Source organism: Pongo pygmaeus, chromosome 9 (genome assembly GCF_028885625.2).
Source record: "Pongo pygmaeus isolate AG05252 chromosome 9, NHGRI_mPonPyg2-v2.0_pri, whole genome shotgun sequence".
Taxonomy (NCBI): domain Eukaryota; kingdom Metazoa; phylum Chordata; class Mammalia; order Primates; family Hominidae; genus Pongo; species Pongo pygmaeus.
Window position 1 is genome coordinate 10665238 of NC_072382.2, and position 19751 is coordinate 10684988.

General features: G+C 59.7%; 2 protein-coding genes across 9 annotated transcripts in view; one reads left to right on the forward strand and one right to left on the reverse strand.

Moving 5' to 3' along the window:
- FLRT1 (fibronectin leucine rich transmembrane protein 1) overlaps nt 1–14851 on the reverse strand; it is an 85204-nt gene extending 70353 nt beyond the window's left edge. For all 3 annotated transcript variants that reach the window (XM_054441232.2, XM_063670844.1, XM_054441231.2), the window contains exon 1: nt 14544–14851. The gene's annotated coding sequence lies outside the window, so the exon portion shown is untranslated. The remainder of the gene's footprint in view (nt 1–14543) is intronic.
- MACROD1 (mono-ADP ribosylhydrolase 1) overlaps nt 1–19751 on the forward strand; it is a 170396-nt gene that overhangs the window by 118293 nt on the left and 32352 nt on the right. The window lies entirely within an intron of this gene.

A 19751-nucleotide genomic window follows, 5' to 3' on the forward strand; every position in this document is an offset into this window, starting at 1 on the left:
CAGGACCCCTATGTGTCCAGCTGCCCCTAGGTGGCCTGCATATTTCAGAAGGGTCAGTGGGAAGAGCACTAAACTCAGTCAAGCTCTGGGCCTCGTGGTAGCTGTGAGTCCTGGGGAGCCACTCATCTCTCGGGGTCTCAGGTCCCTCCTCCTGCAGGGATGGGTCATCGGCCCTCCCTGCATCCGCAGGCTGGGGTCCAGGGAGGGAGGGAGGGGTGGAGGGAGGGGTGGGAGCGGCAGGGTGAGCACGGAGCCTGCACCCGGCTTCCCTGTGGCGCATAAGGACCGAGGGCCTGGTTTCCCAGCCTCCGGAGAGATCTCGAGGGAAGGGCAGGCCATCACCCTCATCATCACTTTACCAGGCCATTTCTTATTAATATTTATAGCATTAATTATTTATAATCTGGCATCCAGGCCTGGGCTGGCCCTGTGCGATCTCTAGGCCAAGAGGGCTCTGAGAAGGTTTGGCCTCCTCCCCAGGGCCACAGCGTCTTGGTCTGGGACATAGCCTTTCTAGAACAGAGCTGGGGGATGGTGGGGTGGGTCACAGCTCAGCCAGGCCCCAGCCCTAGCAATCAGGGAGTCTGCAGAGACGACTTCACTTGTGGGTCCCCACAGGCTGGCGCCCATTTCACAGATGGAAAAACCGATCCCCCTTGGGATGAGAAGGCAAGACACTGGGCTCTGGGGTGTGCAGCCTGCCCCGCAGATCACTGAGCTGTCTGTCTGCACCCCCAGCCTCCACCCTCTTCAGCAGGTACCTCCAACCCTGAACCATCAGGATGTCTGTGCGGGAGTCAGCAGGTCCTGCAGGACAGGAAGCCAATAGAACCAGCTGAGCTAGGAGACCAAGACCACTCGGGGAGGCCGACCTTGGAGGTGTGGCCTGGGGAAGGGGCCTCAGTTTCCTCGTACCTCCCCCATAAGGTTGTGAGGATGAAGCGAGTCACGCGGGTAATGCTCAGAACTGGGCCCGGTGCACAGGAAGTGCTCAGGGGGCCTGCTGACCTCCCTGCCCAGGACCGGCTGTGGGCACCGCTGTGAACAGCATAGCCTTTGGGCATCAGCAGGACCCTGTTCAATCCCCAAGGCTTTGGGGATCCTGGGCCGGTCCCTTTTTCGCCTCTCTGTGCCTCAGTTTCCTACTACACAATGGGGTGTTAACAAACACAGTGGTCTCTGGGGGTCCTTCCAAGAGTGGGACTATGAATGGGGTGGCTCAGCCCTGAAGTCCCCCAGACCTCTCAGGGGCTCTGTCACTTTTCCTCCACTGTTCCCCACTCCAGTGAACGCAATACCTCACCCACAAAGTGCAGGCAAAGGCCCCACCATCTGAAGGACAAATATGTGATCTGCCCATCACCCACACTGAGGGCAGGAGGCAGCCGGCACCCCAGTCCGTCTCCATGTGATCTGCCCATCACCCACACTCAGGGCAGGAGGCAGCAGGCACCCCAGTCTGTCTCTGAGCATCAGTTTCCTTGGCTCTAAAGTGGGATGACAGGCTCTCCCTCACACCGACTGCTTTGAGGGTCCGGCGCGCTGGCTGGGAGCTCTGTGGGGACAGGGCAAGGGCGGCTTTGGGTCTGCACCATGGGATGGCCCTGGTGCCTGGCCCACCTCGGGTGCTTGGTGGGGATAGCAGCCCCTGGGGCTCAGAATGGGTTCTGGAGTGGGATCCAGCTCCGCCCTTAGAGTTATGGGATCTGGGTCGAATTTCCTAACCCTGCAGAGCCTCGGTTTTCTCACCTCTAAAATGGAGCAAATAACTGCAGGCACTTTGTAGGGCTGCTGTAAGGAATCGGTGATAACGCATAAAGTGCTTAGCGGCAGGAACAGTAAGCATTCCGCTGGGGCCACAGCCCCTGCTGCCATGACTGTTATTAACCATCCTGCTTGACTTCTGCACCTCTCCAAGCCTGAGTCAGGCCAAGGACTAGCCCCCTCCATGGCTGGATCTGGGAGCTGGAAGGGCTCCTGGGTCGCTGGCAACCACAGCCCGGCAACACAGACCACACCCGTCCCAGGCCAACGGAGGGTCCAGAGCAGACCCTCCCCGGGAGGCCCCCAGCCTCCACAGACAAGGGCCTCTGTCCTGCTGACCCCGGGTCAGGGCAGGGACAGTGCACTGGCACAAAGGCTGGGCTCTGTCTGCACCTCCCATGGGGGCAGCTGCCCATGGCGGACTCTCCTGCCACAATGACGCCTTTGAGTAGCTGCCGGCGGGAGCTGAGCTCTCCTCGAAGGCCCCCGGCTCTCACAAGCCCTGTCTGTCTGAGAGGCCAGTGGGCCAGAGAGGCAGCTGTTGTGGGGGCAGGGCCCCCGCCCGGCCCTGCTTCTGGGCCCACTGCCTCCCGCCGGCCAGGGCAGGTTGCAGGCCTGAGAGCCAGGCTGGGCCTCAGGCGGGCAGGGCCTGCCAGCGTCCCCACTCTGAAGTGGTGGCTCAGGCCCAGCACACAGGGCACTGGGAAAGCTCCTATCCACCATCAGGGTCCCAGGAAGTTGCTGCAGGGCTGGGGCTCTGCCTCCCTGCTTCCTTCCTTCCTTTCTTTTTTTTTTTTTTTTTTGAGACGGAGTTTCACTCTTGTCACCCAGGCTGGAGTGCAATGGCGCAATCTTAGCTCACTGCAACCTCTACCTCCCGGGTTCAAGCGATTCTTCTGCCTCAGCCCCCCGAGTTGCTGGGATTACAGGCACCTGCCACCATGCCCAGCTAATTTTTGTACTTTTAGTAGAGACGGGGTTTCACCACGTTGGCCAGGCTGGTCTCGAGCTCCTGACCTCATGTGATCTACCCGCCTCGGCCTCCCAAAGTGCTGGGATTACAGGCATGAGCCACCGCGCCCGGCCTTCCTTCCCGCTCTTAACCTCAGTTTCCTCATCTGTCAGATGGAGGCTCTAAGTACATCTGGACCACTGTAAAGGTTAAATGTGATCCTCCATGAATGCCAGGCAGGTGACGAGGGCTCAGGGAATGCCAAGCTGGTCACTCCTCCACCTGCTTTACAGCTGCTGGGGGTGAAACGGAATAGGACAGGGACCCCATGGCATGGACCTGGCTTCATCTCCTCCGATTGCTGGGTGACCTTGGCCCAGTGACTGAACCTCCCTGAGTCTCAGGTTTCGCCTTCTTAAAATGGGCTCACGCTACCCACTCCCAGGGCTGTTGTACAAAGAAAGCCATTTATCAGTGAATCTCGGGCCGGGAAGCCTTGCTGGGAGGAGTTGAGGAATCTGACTGCTTCCACAGTTCAGCAGTACCTCGCTGGGGCAGGGGAGGGGGGGCAGCACCACAGGTGGGTGGAGGCAGGCAGAGCCACCTGCACCACCTATCATGAGGCAGCCAATGTCGGGGAGTGAGGGTGGCCTTCCAGACACAGGGAACAGCACATCGAAGGCTCAGAGGTGTGAGCATGCTAGCCGGGGGAGGCACTGGGGCGAGGCTGGTGCATCAGCCGGGGCCATGCTGGGAAGGTCTGAAATGCCAGGCTGAGGGCGCTGGACTTCTCAGGAACCAGGGAGCCACTGATGGTCTCAGAGCTAGTGCGTGACTTGACTGAATTCAAGTTTTTTAAAATGTCCGGCAGTATCTGGCTAGAGGATGGGGAGAGGCAGGGATGGGGAAGACTTCGCATCACACCGTGAATTCCTCCACAGCTTAAAGAACGGGCCAGGCCAGGCGCAGTGGCTCACGCCTGTAATCCCAGCACTTTGGGAGGTGGAGGCGGGCAGATTACTCAAGGTCAGGAGTTCGAGACCAGCCTGGCCAACATGGTGAAACCCTGCTTCTATTAAAAATATAAAATTAGCTGGGCATAGAGGCACACGCCTATAGTCCCAGCTACTTGGGAGGGTACATGATCTTGTACTCCAGCCTGAGCGACGAGAGCAAAACTCTATCTCAGAAAGAAAAAAAGAACAGGCCAGTCAGGGGTGTGCATGAAGCTGACTTGGGCTGGAGCACAGCGCAGGGTCCCAGACAAAGGCCAGCACTGTCTGGGGTCCAGGGCAAGGATAGGACCCAGCTCCCTCCTGTCCCCTTGGGCAGCCTCGCACCCCAGCACAGGGGACACTTTGGGAACCCAGGGCCAGCCTGGCTCCACCCTGCCTTTGTCACCTCTGTAAGCCTCTGTTTCCTCATCTGTGCCCCATCAGGCTCTAGTAGCAACTAAGTTTGCTACTAGAAGGTTCTGCAGGAAGTGGCCCCTGTTCCCTCTTCTGGGGCTTCCTCACTTTGGATGAGAGGCACTGGGGACCCAGTGGGAGTCAGCTGCTCTGGGGGACGGAGGCTCGGGAGGCCAGAGGCAGCACCCACGCTAAGAGAAGCCGGGTTCCCATCCTACCCCTGCCACTCAGAACCTGTGTGACCTTGGCTGCCTGTAACTCAGTTTCCTCATGTGTAAAAAGGGAATAATAACAGTATCAGTGCCCACTTATGGGGATTAAATGAGATACAGTACTGTACGTGACATGCTTAGCACACTGCAGGTCCACAGTGAGTGCTCAGTCATGTTAGCCAGCGTCACTGCTGTTATTGTTTTAAGAGATGGGGTCTTGCTATGTTGCCCAGGCTGGTCTCAAACTCCTGGCCTCAAGCCATCCTCCTGCCTCAGCCTCCCAAGATGCTGGGATTACAGGTTTGTGCCACCATGCCCACCTGTTATTACTATTATTGTTAGTTCTAAATTCCTTCTCATCCCCCAGAAAAGTGAGGTCTACTTCTGGTTTTTGGCATCCAGGGGTACAGTGGCTTATGCAACCACATGGCTGGCCAGCAGCAGGGTGTGCGCCTGCCCTTGAGACCCCAGGAGCAGTCTCTCCAATCTGTACCCTCAGGACGCAGCAAGGTGGCTACCCCAGCTGAACGCCGCTGCTCCCTCGGCAGACCCTCACCCCCCACCTACCAAATTGGGTCCCATAAGTGACCCAGAGGCTGGGATAGGGGTGGTAGAGCCCCCTCTCCAGCTGCCCCACAGCAGGGCCCACGCCGCAAAAACCAGGCTGAGTAAATAATGACATTTCCTCCTCTCTCCTGAGCTGTTCGCCCCTTTCCCTTCCACAAATAAATTATCAACATGCCCAGGTCCCGGCGGAGCAGAGCATAACGCAGGGAACAATGAAAAAGCTTTTAATAGGATTCCAGGAGCTGCTGCCACTCGCTCACGGGCCCTAATGGAGATTGCTCCGTGACCGCAGGCCGCCAGCACCCTCCCGGGCCCCCTCGCCCACCGCCCGCCCCACTCCTCCCGAGGGCACCAGCGGGCAGCGAGGCCCAGCTGGGCCACCTGCTGACGTCACAGGCCAGCGTCTGGGCTGGAGAGAAGTGCTTGGCCGAGGCAGAAGCACATGCCACCCACCACATGCACCCGGACTGCTCCCCCTCAGCCTGCACTGGCCTGACCGCTCACAACGCCTCTGCCAAGGCTGTTCCCCTCCAGGAATAATGCCCTTCTGCCTGGCTCCAAGGTGCAAATGACACCTCCCTTATGAGGCCTTCCCTGATTCCTCCCTGACACGTGTTAAATGACATCACCTACTGTCAGTACCAGCCCCAGGCCCAGCACACAGTGGGGCCTCAGGAAACGAAGGCAGAATCCAGGCAGGGAAGAGGAAGCATGAGGCTCTTAGACCACAGGAGACAGCCCAGAGGTTCTGGGCAGGTCCCCAGCTTGGGAAGGGGTCTGGTGAGTGGGGAGCATGACAGATACCAAAGCTCAGGACCTGGTGACCTCGGGCAGTTACTTGTCGTCTCCGTGCCTCAGTTTCCCATCCTCCTTTGTAAAGGACCCAAGTTCACCCTAATGAACGTGGTTCCCCTTCCTCTGTGTGACCTTGGGCAAGTGACTTCGCCACTCAGTGCCTCAGTTTACCCCTGGGGTAAGATCAGGATAATAGTGCCTACTTCATAAGTTGCTGGGGGAGCAGGCGCATTGTCTCACACCTGTAATCAGGAGGCCAAGGCGGGAGGATCACTTGAGGCCAGGAGTTCAAGGCCAGCCTGGGCAACATAAGGAAACCCTATCTCTGCCAAATTAAAAAATTAGCCAGTGTGGTGGTGCGTGCCTGTAGTCCAAGCTACTTGGCCTGCTGAGGTGGGAGGATCACTTGAGCCCAAAAGTTAGAGGCTGCAGTGAGCTATGATTGCGCCACTGCACTCCAGCCTGGGCGACAGAGCGAGACTCCATCTCAAAAAAAAAAAAAAAAAGTTGTTGGGGGAACTGCCACCCACCAGGTACATAGCAAATGTGATATAAATATCAGCTACTACTGCTGTGTCGATTACTCTCATGTGTTGTAGGCTGGGGGGGTTACGAGCATATGCTTTAAGATGCCATGTCCTGGGCCGGGTGCAGTGGCTCACACCTGTAATCGCAGCACTTTGGGAGGCTGAGGCGGGTGGATCACCTGAGGGTCAGGAGTTCGAGACCATCCTGGCTAATATGGTGAAACCCCGTCTCTACTAAAAATACTAAAAATTAGCTGGGTGTGGTGGCGGGCACCTGTAGTCTCAGCCACTAGGGAGGCTGAGGCAGGAGAATGGCGTGAACCCAGGAGGCGGAGCTTGCAGTGAGCTGAAATCACACCACTGCACTCCAGCCTGGGCAACAGAGCGAGACTCCGTCTCAAAAAAAAAAAAAAAAGAAAAAAGAAACCCCGTCTCTATTAAAAATACAAAAATTAGCTGGGCATGGTGGCACACACCTGTAATCCCAGCTACTTGGGAGGCTGAGGCAGGAGAATAGCTTGAACCTCTTGCAGACGGAGGTTGCAGTGAGCCCAGATTGCACCATCACACTCCAGTCTGGGCAACAAGAGCGAAACTCCGTCATAAAAAAAAAAGAAAAAGATGCCATGTCCTGGCTACGTGACCTTGGTCCAATCACTTTACCTGCCTGAGCCTCAGTTTTCTCTTCTGTGCAATGGGGCTGTTGTGAAGCCTCAGTGGGATTCTGCAAGGTAGAGTCCTTAGCATGGTACTCTATGAAATAAATACTCATTGTATGCAGTAAACACTCAATAATGGCTACAATGACCTCTCTGCCACCCTCAGTGAGCAGAAGGTGACATTTGAGCCCCATGCTTTCCCTTTCCATGATTTGACCTCTAACCCCTCCCACACCTGCTGCCTCCTAACCCTTGCTGCTCTCCAGAGCCCTCCAGAGCTCAGCTCTCCCCAGCTCCCCCAGGAGTCACCCACACCCCAACTTGCCCTTTTGTCACAACCGGGCGGTTAGAGTCCACTGCTCCCTGATACATTCCACCTGCTACTGCATGGGCCTCAGACCTCGGGGCTCAGCAGTGCCTCACAAGCCTTCCTGCCAGAGAGGGTGGGGTCCCGAGGGCAGAAAGCTAGCCTGTACAGCCCTTCTCCAGCCCCTGAGCTCCTCAGAGCCCCGCGCGGGGTCATTATCCCAGCACGTGTCTGGCGGGGCCTGTGCAATGATCCAGAGTAACTACTGGTTCCCACAAAGCCCTTCTGTGGACACAGTCACATGGAGTCTTCATGCTAACCCTGGGATGTCAGCACGTGTGCCATCGTCCTGCTTCACAGGTGTGGAGACAGAGGCACAGAGAGGGTACGTGAGGCGTCCAGGGTACTCAGATGATAAGTAACAAAGGTGGGCTTCGAGCCGAAGTCCATCGACTCCAGAGCTTTCATTTCACAGCCCTGCTGCCCCAGGGTGTGTCCTGACTACCACATGGCACTGGACAGGGCGTGTCTCCACTCTGTGCCTCAGTCTCCCTGCTCTCACAGTGGGAAGAAGATAAACCAGGCAGAGCTTGTCAAGCCAGAAGCCCCTGGAAACTGGGGTGTGGCACTACCCAGCCCCTCTGGCTAGCCCAAGCCTGGTGGGGGGGTCTCAGGACTCAGAGCCATGGCGCTGCTCTGAGTGGCAGCTACTAGGGACCTAGTGGTCCAACCCCTTGTCCAGAGGTAGTGGGAAAACTGAGGCATGAAGCACCCCACTGTGACTGGGGGATCAGAGGAGTGTCGTATGGTCTATCTCCCTGGGACCAGTGGACAGCCTAGGAGGCATGCAGCCCCAGTGAGGCAGGGAAGGGCTTCCAAGACCCCCACAGGCCTGGGCACCAGGCCAGTCCCCCATTGGCTAGCCAGGGGGGTGGCCCTACCCAGGGCCTACCTGACTACTGGCTCCGTGGGGTCAAAGGTTCCGCTGCAGGGCTGGCCATCACAGGGCCTCCTCCATTGGAGCAGGGCTTAGGGGAGGGGCTGTCACTCCCACTTCTCATTCCTTCGCACCCACCCATTCCCCAGAGAGGGGCTCAGTCCTGGGCAACAGATGGCCACTGTCTGGGGGCAGGAAGGGCAGGGGACTGCACGGGAAGGGTGGGGCAGCCACTCCAGCCCCTTCCTCGTGGCAGCTTCCAGAGGTGGGGGTGAGATGTGGGTTTCATTCACCTCATAGCCTGGCTCAGGCTGGCTCAGGGAAGACAAGAGAGGAAGGTGGGTTAGGTGTGAGCATGTGTGTGCAACAGTGTGTGCATGAAGGTGCATGTGCGCCCACCAGAGGTGTGAGTGTGGTGCACATCTGTCTCCCCCTCCCGCCTGGTCCCACTGGACTGGGCCACCGCCACCTCCCCTGTGGCCCGCTCCAGGCCTGGCCCACCGTGGCCGCTGCCTGAGAGAGTGAGTGGGCGAAGAAGGAAGGGTGGGCCCCTAACTGCCCCCGACTGAACCCAAGTCCCCACTCAGGGTGGGGCAGCCCAGCCCAGGCTAGGAGCCCAGGGGCTCTCAACCCACTGAATCTCACTCCTGTGCTTTAACTGGGCGGGGCACCCTCAGCCTTGAGGTCAAACTCCCGTGACCCTCTGCGACTTGCCATGTCCCCAGGGCCAGACACCCACCCCCTAACAGCCAGATTCCCTGAACCAAAGCCAGGCCCCCTCTGGTCTGACCAGAGAGAAGTGGAATTGGATCCAAGACCCAAGATGCTATGTCGCTTGAGAGACAGCTCAGTCCCTCGGATTTTGTCCCTAGGAATCCTGATGGGCAGGCTGGACCCTCCACTGCCACCACACCAGCTCCCGAGGTGGTCATTCGGTCCTGGCTGCACCCCTTTTTCCATTCATTCATCCATTCACTCGCTCTGCCCTACACAAAGCCCCAACTCTGCCACCACCCAGAACCAGCCAGGCATCCCCCGACACACCCTCCGGAGCAGCCCCGGGCACCCTCCACACTCGCCTGAGCTCTCCTCTCCTCCTCAGCCCCTGGCTGGCCTCCCCCAGGAAAAGCCCCTCCTGGCTCCAGCACCCAGCAGCATTTTTGAGGACATTTTCCTGAGCAGCATTTCCCAGGCGTCACGGGGGGTGGAGGGGTGGGGGGCGGCAGGAACGGTTCAACAAGAGCAATTTGCTTCTGGAGATAAATGCCGGCTCCTCACGGAAGGCATTCCCTCCTTTCTTTTCTCTCTTCCTCTCTCGCTCACGCTCTCTCTCTCTCTTTTCTTTTTTTCTTTTTTTTTTTTTTTTTACAGTTTGCTAAATCTGTTGTAATCTGGTGCCAACGATTAATTCAGGCAGAAGGAGGGAAAGAGGCATGAAAAAAATACTGCCACAGAGCTGCCTCTGGAGAGCGACATGGGCAGGAATGGCCAGGACTAGCGCCCCGTGACCCCAGTTTTAATCAGAGTTTTAATTAAGTATAAGCCATCCCCAACCAGCCCGGCCACTGCCTCCCTGCCAGCCAGACAAGAGACCCCCGTCTGCCCATGAGGATGCCCCTCGACCCCTCGAAGCAGAGCCTGCTGTACCTGGGGCCTGGCCGGACGTTGGATGCCTGGGTCCTGCGGTCTGCCTGGGAGGCAGTGTCCCCTAGTGGCTAGCTGAGCCCCATACAGCCGGGTCCGGGGCCCTCCAGGACACAGCCCCTTCACTCCCTTCTCCCTCTGCCTGCACCCCAGCCCGCTTCCCTGCACCGGGAACATTCAGGGCTGGGGAGGGTTTCTGTGGACCGTCCTTCATCACTAATAGCTCTCGGTCCACCCAGGTCTACCGCCCCCATCATAAACAAGCTCACATTTGTCTCACAGCCCATCAGATGCTGGGGCAACCTGTCTACGCAGGTGAACACACAGCTCTCAGGAAAAGGGGACCTGGCATCCCAGGCCTAGGAAGCCCACTCTTCCAGAGGCCCACCTACAAGGACAGGCAGAGGGTCCCTGAGGCAGACCCAGGAATCCTGAGAGCTGGAGATGGATGGGCCACAGAGCCCCAGGGAGACAGCCCACCAGCCCCAGCCCTGGCCAGGTGCCTTGAGCCCCTCTGCCCTCCTGCCAGGGGGTCTTCATGCAGCCCTCTTCATCCATCCTGTCCTCCAGGCCCTTGTTTCTGTCCCTGACCTTCCCCGGCTCCAGCTCACTCTTCACATCTTAACTCAAGCACCCGCTTCCCTGGGAAGTCCCCCTCAATCCCACCCCCCAGCAGGCCCCTCTGTTACTTGACCTCACCACTTTGTGCCTTCAGAGCCAAGGCTTCATGGGGAAGAGGTAGATCTGACTCATGTCTGATACCACATCTGACTGTAAGCGCCCTGAGGGCAAGACACCCACTGCTTTTGCTCCCCACTTTTGTCGCAGAGCCCAGCACTGTGCCTGGCAATAGCTAATGCTCAATGATTATCTCAAGAATGAATGAATGAATGAATGAATGAATGAATGAGCAGGAAAGGAGGGAAGGAGTGAGGAAAGGGAAAACAGAAGAGCCAGGGAGCCAGAGGTGCCAGAGGAGCACAGGTGGGCCAGCCCATTTATCCTCCATGGCTTCAGCCCCAGACTCCCACCCATCCTCCTCCCTGTCCTCTCCCCCACCCTCACTAGCCACCAGCTCTGCAGGTTGTCATTTTAAAACCCAGGGCTGCAGGAATCCAGCAAACAACCTCCACAAAGCAAGGAGAGGCCCCCAAACCCTGACATCATCTGCAGAGCCGCTGGCCCGGGGGAGCGGCGGTGCTCTGGGGGCCTCGAGCGATGGTAAACAGGCAAACACAGGCCTGCACAAACACAGCCTGCTCCGTGGAACCCTCTCGGCGGCTCCAGCTGCTGCCAGAGAACTCCAGGCAGGCTGTCCGGGGACAGGAGGGCAAAACAGGGGTGCTGTCCTTTTCCCGTCTCCTCCCGGCCATCCAGTCTGCCCCACACCGCAGCCCTGGCCCTCTCAGGGTGAGTGTCCCATGGCAGATGACAGAATGCAGCTGCCTTGTGGGCCAGCCAGAGCCTGAACTTTGTCTCCAGGAGAACAACACAGGTTCTGAGGAGGGACCCTCCCCTGCCCCGACCTCAAACACACTTGGAGGGCGGTACACTGGGGACAGCAGCCAGGGCCTGGGGCCTGGGCCTCCCAGAGGCTGGCGCTCTCCTCTGCCAGTGAGCAGGGAAAGCTACGCCCGGGGCAGTCCCCACCCACCCCACTGTAGGCAGTTAGCACCCTCGCCACACCCATGCCCCTTCTTGTCCACCCACGCTCGCTCGCCCACATGCCTCATGCACCCCATCCTATAAGGGGCCTCAGCAAAAGCCCTCCAGCTCCCCCTTGCTCTGGGGCATTTCCCACTGCCCCTTGGGCCGGGTACCAGAGTGGATGGCCCCTGCCTGCAGGGGATGAGGGCCTCCTCAGTCCTCCCTGCCACCCCAAGGCCTGAAGAAGCTGAAAGCCCTTGGCCCACAGTGAACGAGGGGTGCAGACCAGGCAAGGGCCCCACATTGCTAGGCGTGAACTCTGTGCTAGAAACCTCATACGCATCCTCTCAAAGTGGGTGCCTCCCCAAAGTAGGTACTGCTGTTACCCCACTCTAACAGATGAGGAAGACGGGTCACTTGCCGAAGGTCAGCAGGCCAGGTAGAGAAACCCTCCCCAGGAACCGAAAGTCCTTAGGACCCTGTGATGGCATTCTAGTGTCCCAGGAACACGATCAACAGGGATGACTAGGTGGCTGATACCATTTCCAGACTCTAGAGCGGAAGGGCCAGCACAGCCAGACCCACACAGCCCCAGACAGGCCCCATCTCTGAGATCAGGCCATGTCCAGCCCTGATTCTGGGGATGTCTGGCCAGCTGGGGAGGGGGCTGTTAGCCCCATGACTGGGCAGAGGTGGCTGTGCCCAGCTGATCCCAGAGGCCTCATCCTCCCCCTGCACCAGGGCAGCCACTTGACAGCTGCCCCCACGCTGGCCTCTGGGCTCTACACCCACCTCTCCGTCCCTCAACACCCGCAGGGTCAAGGCCACCTGGAGCCCTAGTCCTCTAAGCTAACTTTGAAGCGAGCACAGATGCCACCTGCTCATGTGTGCACCGCCCTTCCCTGCGCCCACACACAGAACACCCAGACATCCTCTCTGTGGGGCAACTGCTGTAAACCCCTGTGCAGGCGAGGAAGCTGGTCCCAGAGGGGAGGCTGCAGGCCCAGCGTCACCCAGCGAATGCAACACAGGCTCAGCCACCAGGCATCAATCTCTACAGAGCTGAGTCTGTACACCCCTGGCAGTGGGTGACCAGTGGGGTGGCAGCACGCCCTCCCCATCACCTCCTTAGAAACAGGCTGGGCGGACCTCCCAGGGGCTTCCATGGGAGGCCTCGGAGATGGGGAGGAGGGGACACAGGGCGCTGCCGCTGAGGGCCAGCGTGAGGATGAAGTCCAGTGACAGCACACTGGCTGGGGGTGGGAAAATCCGACCCCCCGATCCTCTGAAGTCCCTGCAGGTACCCTCAGCCCTTGAGAATCCTCCAGTCCAGGAGCAGGACCACTAACAACATGCGTCAAATGCACTTACAAAGCAGCACCCCAGCTCAGGCTCCGGAGGTGGCACTATCAACCCCATTTTACCAACAAGGGAAACTGAGGCACAGGGAGGCGGAGGGACCAATAAATGGTAGAGTGCAGACATACAGACCCAGGTCTAGGTGAAGTCCAGCAGGCCACAGCTGCCTCGGGGGTGTGGGCTACGGAGCCTCCATGCTGGGGTCAGGGTGCTTTTTACGAAGAGTATACAGTCTCTGTGTCTGGGAAAGAACATGGGACTGGGCGCGCACACACACACACACCCTGTGCCCATGGCCGACCCTTCAGCCAGATGTGACAGCCCTCAGCTCTTCCTGCCCCTCACACCTACCAGGGCCCCCTCACTGCTGGCCTAAGCTAGGCAGCGTCCCCTCCCAGGCACTGGCCCCCTCAGCTCAGGCCATTTCCATTTTAAACCTTCTGAGGAAGCCCTGAACAGTCGCCCACGGAGTCAGCACCAGCTGACAGGTGATGTCTGCGCCTCTCCTCCCGGGGCTGGCGGAAGAGATGCAGTAGCTTTCAACTCCAGAAACTGGAATCTGGAGCCCCTGAGCGCGGCTGCCTCCCCCGCGGCCGCCGGGCAGAGACAGGGTGCCCCAGCCACCTCCCTCCACAGTGGCATCGTGGGTCCCCCCCACAGGCAGCCTCCTTCCTAACTCCTGAGCCACCTGGGGAGGGGGATGCGGAGGGGCTGGTTTCCATCCAACCTGAGGGCGTAGGGGCCGCGGTGAGGCAGGGCCGTTCTCAGTCACCCCTCACCTCCGTCCCCAGCCTTGGCTGTATTTATTCACATCAGAGCTCTGGCTTGGGCCTCGGGGCCTGGCACACCCCAGCTGGGCTGTATTCTCTCAAAACTGCCCACCCTGGAGGGCCTCGAAGGCCTCCCAGGGCCACCGGGAAGGCTGTGGCAGCTCCCTGGTGTCCCTGCTCCACAACTTTCTCCTCCTCGGGGAGCTCTGATCAGCCACGGTTCCCTGCAGCTGGGCGACAACACTCCCCAGCCTTCCTCCCCGGGGCCTCCAGTGCCCGCGAGGAGGGGCGTGCGCCGCCGGGTCGGGCCACCTCCTTGTCTTGAGAGCTGGGGGATGGGGGGTGCCCGCCGCCCCCCGCCCAGGCACCGTGGTCTCACCGTTCCAGCCCCCAGGTGCACGGCCCCAGCCCCCTCCCAGCTCAGGGCTGACGGTCCACAGCGCGCACAGGGAGGGAAGTTGGAGGCTGCTCATGCCCCCCTTGAAGTCGTTTTAAAAATAAAACCTCGCTCCAACCGTGACTCACGCGGCTGGTGGGGACGGGAGCGCGGCGCCCGGGCCGGCCGGCTGTCCCTGGCCGCGCGCCCTCCTCTGGTTCCCGAGTGCGGGAGCTGGGACCCACATGACCGGCCTGACGCCCCCCACGGGCCAGGCCCCCTCCCTGGGGGCGCAGCGAGGGCTTGGACTAGAGCTCCAGCTGAGCCCCCGCCCTTTCCAGCCTCGGCTCGGGAGAGCTGAGCCGCCGGCCGCGCACCCCGCGCCTCCCCGCGGCGGGGCCAGCGCCACCGCCACTGGCGCTTGGCTCTTGACTCAGGGACCCCCACCCCAAATCCCAAAGGCTGGGCGTCCCGTCTCCCGCCACTCTGGGGCAAAGCCAGGCTGCCTGACCCCGTGGCGCCTCGGTGCCCCCGGGTCCCCGGCCTCCGCCCCGCCGGCTCCGGCGCCCTGTCCCAGACGCGCGGACCCCGACCCCCGCCCGGTGCAGCCAGCCCTACCTGCGCAGCGGCCGGGGAGGCGGGTCTCCTCGGGAAACTTTGCGGTGACGGCTGGAGCCTCAGGGGTTATTCCAAGGAGCGGGCGGGAACCAGAGCCGGAGGGCGCCCAGGGGGGCCCGGGAGAGGAGCCCCCGGCGCGCGGCAGAGCACGGTGGGGCCCGGAGCGGGGGACGCGCGGCGGCGCATCTGCCCGGCTCGGGCGCCCGGCGGAGCCGCGGGAGGAGTGCGGGGGGTGCGTCCAGCGGCAGGGTGCGTGTGCCCGGGCGGGTGCGCTCGGCGGCGGGGCGGGGGCCAGCGGCGGTGCCCGCGCGAGCGGCGGCGGCGAGCAGGGCGCGGGGAACCAGGCTGTGCGGCCGCCTCTTCCCTCGCGGCGGCGGCGGCGGCGGCGGCAGCGGCGGGGGCCGTGCGTGCAGGCGCGGAGCGGGGAGGGAGGGGAGGAGGACGGGGAGGCAGCGGGCGGGGAGGAGGCGGCGGGGGCGGGGGCGCCGCGCTGCGCACTGGCCGGCGGGACCCGGCGCGGGAGGCTGCGCCGCCGCGCGGGGACTCTGGCCCAGCCGGGGAGAAGCGGCTTCCGCACCCCACTCCCCCGCCCTCGGCTAAACTGGCTCGGGGGAGGGCGGGTGGGGGAGCCGACCCCTCTGGGGAGTGGGGGGAGGGAGGCTCCCAAAGCCAGCCTCCACCGCGGAGGCGGGGGAGAAAGGGGTTCTAGCTCACGCGCCGCCTCCCCAACACCCTCCTCTCCGCACCCACTCATTCAACCATCCCTCCAGCCATCCATTCATTCATTCATTCATTCATCCGTCCACCCATGCATTCATTCACAAACAGGTACCCACCGCCTACTCTGCATGCCAAAGTAACCCCTTCCTTCCTGCCTGGCGCCCCTTCCCTGGGCAGACCCTCTCATCCGCCGCGTGCTGTAAACACCCGGGCGCTCCCCAGCAGTACCCCTCCCACCTATTAAGGGGGCAGTGCCAGGGTCCCATGCCAGCGCCCCCTCCCATCCCCAGCTGACTGTGACCTTGGCCAAGTTGCTGAACCTCTCCCAGCCTCAGTGTCCTGGATTGTGAAATGGGAGCGTTACTACCTAGCTCCAAAGGTTACTGTGAGAGATGAAGAAGACCTTGAATGGGAGGGTGGCTGGCCCAGTGTCTAGCACCTATTAGAGACTGGGAAGATGTTCATGCCTGTGGTGTGGCATCTGGGTGGGGTGAGGGAGTATTTAGACCAGACAGCCTCCTCTTAGCCTGAAAGTCCCCGTGCTCTTGGCATTCGCTGGGACACTAAGTAAGGGACTCTCCCATATACCCAGCCTGGCCTGCCCTGGTCAGACCTCATCACCTTGTCAGTGGCTGCTCTGAGTCCCAAACCTGCCCAGAGCCCCCACCAGGGCCCCAGTGCTCCTGATCCACCCTCAGACCGCCCACAGTCTGGCTGGGACCCCCTCTGCCGGCCCTGCTCTTTGCTGTCCATCGAGGCCTGGAGGCCACCTCCCCTCTGGGATGCCCTCCCAGATCCCCTTGGGGAGGGTCCCCCCAACAGAGACTCCAGCACCTCTCCCCCTCCTTTCCCTGTGCAAACCCAGCCCTCTTGCGCCCAGCCTGGGGACAGACTGGGGCCTAGCCTGAGGCTGCCACCTCTGGCCTCTGTGCGCTCTGCATGCGCCTGTCTTTGCCCTTCCTACCTCTCCCTCCTCACTTCACCCTTCTAATTTCCCTCCCCTTAACTCCCTTTCTTCTTTCTCCCGATTTCTACTCAATTCACCAAACAGCTATTTTTTCCTCCCAATTTTTATTTATTGCCCAAACAGCATTATACCAACAATAAAAGAAAGAAAAATCACCCACAATGCCACCGCCCTGTGGCGTCAACAGCTTCCGTTCCTCTGCTCCCTTCCAGGCTTGTCCATGCAGAGACGGCTGTAATTTTTACAGAGCTGTGGTTTCCGTCCCGCCTTCCCAGACCCCCAGATGGACGTGTGGCCCTGGGGCTCCATCATTCCTCCATCCTGGCACTTGGCGTGTGGCTCAGGAATTATGTTCAAGCCTTCCTCCTCTTCTGAACCAAATGTCTTGAAGGAGAGACCCCTTTCTATCCCTGCCACCCCCATGCCAAGCCACAGAGCTGGCACAGAGCGCGGGCACTCAATGCCTCGCAGTGGAATGGATTGTATGATTGTAGCTCTGTTTGACATGTCGCACTTAGATATCAAAATGTTATCTTCGAGCCAGCCATGGTGGCTCACACCTGTAATCCCAGAGCTTTGGGGGGCTGTGGTGGGATGATTGCTTGAGGCCAGGAGTTTGAGATAAAAAAATAATATACAAAAAAGTACAAAAAATAATTTTTTTTTTTGAGACGGCGTTGCATTCTTGTCGCCCAGGCTGGAGTGCAATGGCACGATCTCGGCTCATGGCAACCTCTGCCTCCCAGATTCAAGCAATTCTCCTGCCTCAGCCTCTCAAGTAGCTGAAACTACAGGAATGTGCCACTACGCCTGCTAATTTTTGTATTTTTAGCAGAGACGGGGTTTCACTATGTTGGCCAGGCTGGTCTCAAGCTCCTGACCTCAGGTGATCTGCCCAACTCGGCCTCCCAAAGTGCCGGGATTACAGATGTGAGCCACCACACCCGGCAAAAAATAATTTAAAAAAAATTAGGCACCTGTAGTCCCAGCTACTCAGGAGGCTGAGGCGAGAGGATCACTTGAGCCCAGGAGGTCGAGGCTGCAGTGAGCTATGATCGTGCCACTACATTCCAGCCTGGGCAACCTTGTCCCTAAAAAACAAACAAAAATCATCTTCATAATTGTGGTTTTAACAGCTGCACGATATTCCACAAAGCTGATGGAATAACCCGCTCAGCCATGCCTGGTGGCTGTGCACAGTTCAGGGGATATGGCTGGAAGTCCACTGTGTGCCAGGCGCTGTTTAGGGCACCAGGGACCAGAAGTGAATCGGGCCCTGCTGGATTTCGCCCTGGCAAAGCTGAAATTCCAGCATGGGGGCTGGGCACCTAGACAGTTATGGCTTAGCGAGAAGCCATTCTTGCTGAAGCAGGCATTACCTCGTGACCCCAAGACAGAGGGCCAAGTCGATTTTGACGTCAGCTTCCCCAGGGAGGTGCCTCTTGACCTGGGTCTTGGAGGGGCAGGAGGGATGTTCATGCAGATAGCAGAAGCTCACGGTTGCTGTGACGTGAAACAGCCTCAGCTTTGAGGCTCAGGAATTCTTGGTTAGAGTGGGGGACAGAAGCCGGGGGGGCATAGTGGAAGATGAGGTGGCTGGTGTCAGCCAGGATGGGTGTGCAGGGTCTTAGACAAACCTGGAGAGCCTCGACTTTATCTTGGAAGGAGTAGGGCACCACGAGGGAGTGTCATTCCAGGAAGGGGACAGTGGGCTCTGAGAGTCAGAAAGATCGCTGTTCAGTCAACAAACCCTTGCTGAGCCCCTGGAAGCTCTGGACTCCAGGAGGACACAGGTGACTGGTAAAGGCAGTGTGGCCTTGGGCTGGAGGACTGAGCTAGTCCCTGCTGGGCACTCATGGGGGATGCACTCAGCCGCGAGGGCAGCTCAAGTCACCTGGCGATGATTTGTAGGTTCAACCTGAGCTCACCAAGCCCCAGCTTCCCGGCTCCCAGAGGGGCAGTAACCCACGCAGCCTGGTAGGGTGGGCCTTACCACCGGGCAGCCAAGGTCACCCTGGCCCTGCCCGAAGCATCCTTACCTCTCCAGCTGCCATCTACCCTCTCTGGAGCCCCTAAATCTGGGTCCTGCTCACCATCCTGCAGCTCACCGCCATCGGCCCTGGGCACCATCCCAGCCTTGCTGTGCCTCCATTTCCTTATCTTAACGGGGCCATCTCAGACCTCCTAGGGCTAGCGAGAGTCCAGCGAGGTTCCAGGAGGAAAGTGCTTCGTATACTGTGAAGTACACAAAGTATACAATATGACTCACCATTATTAGACTGTGGTCAACAAAAGCTGGGCCACCCCTGGCTTCACTTGGGCCTGTTCTCAGCTGGGGGCAGGGGAAGGAGGTGACTTGACTCAAGGTCTTCCTCACTGGGGGGTGGTGTCTATGGTCATCATCAGGGACCCTTAGCCCCAGGCTCTATGCTGGGCATCCAGGCATTAAGCCATCCCAGGGCAGTGGTCAGGGGTTGGCACCAAGGCAAGGACAAACTGCAGATGTTCAGAGGGCACAACCCTGGCCTCAGCCTTCCCCACAGGCCCCAGCCTGGGTATCACCTCCAAGGAGGGGTGGACTCCTAGCCCATGGCCCCAGTGATGCCCCAGTATACTACGGGATGTTCGCACAAATGCATGGATATGTAACCTGTGGGTAGGCAGGCTGTGTGCGCCACTTCAGGGACACCTGGCCAGCACACATCAGAAAGCTCCAGCAGCGGCCGGGTGCGGTAGCTCCCGCCTGTAATCCCAGCACTTTGGGAGGCTGAGGCAGGTGGATCACTTGAGGTCAGACATTCGTGACCAGCCTGGCCAACATGGCAAAACCCCGTCTCTACTAAAAATACAAAAATTAGCTGGCATGGTGGCGGATGCCTGTAATCTCAGCTACTGGGAAGGCTGAGGCAGGAGAATCACTTGAACCTGGGAGGCAGAGGTTGCCAGTGAGCAGAGATTGTGCCACTGCACTCCAGCCTGGGTGACAGAGTGAGACTACGTCACAAAAAAAAAAGGAAGGAAGGAAGGCAGGCAGGCAGGCAGGCAGGCTCCAGCAGCTTCTCTGATCCAAGTTCTAACTCCACTCTGCTCCCCTCCCACCATTATGCGCAACACAGAGGGCTGGGGCTTCTCCCCTTTAAGCACAAGGTCTAGGACCAGGAAGGGGGGCCCTGGCGCAGAGCTTCAGGGAGAGCCAGAGAGCAAGACCTCCAGCCCAAGAGGAAAGTCCCAGAGAGGGTGCCCCAAAGAGCAGGCACAGAAGGGACAAAGCCAGGTAGGGTGAAGTCAGCAACCCCCAGGACTGGTGCCGGGAGCAGGGAGGGGCCCAAGGCAGGTCAGACCAGGCCACTGGCACTGGGGAGGCTGCCAGCCAGGACAAGAGCACCCCTCCAGCCCTGCTCCAGTGCCTGCCTCCTCCTCGTCCTCATCCCTCCCCTCAGCATGCTCCTGCCCCCAGGCCTTGAAACAAGGGTCTTACTTCTCTGCACCCTTCCGCCTCTCCAGTGCTAACCAACTCCTCC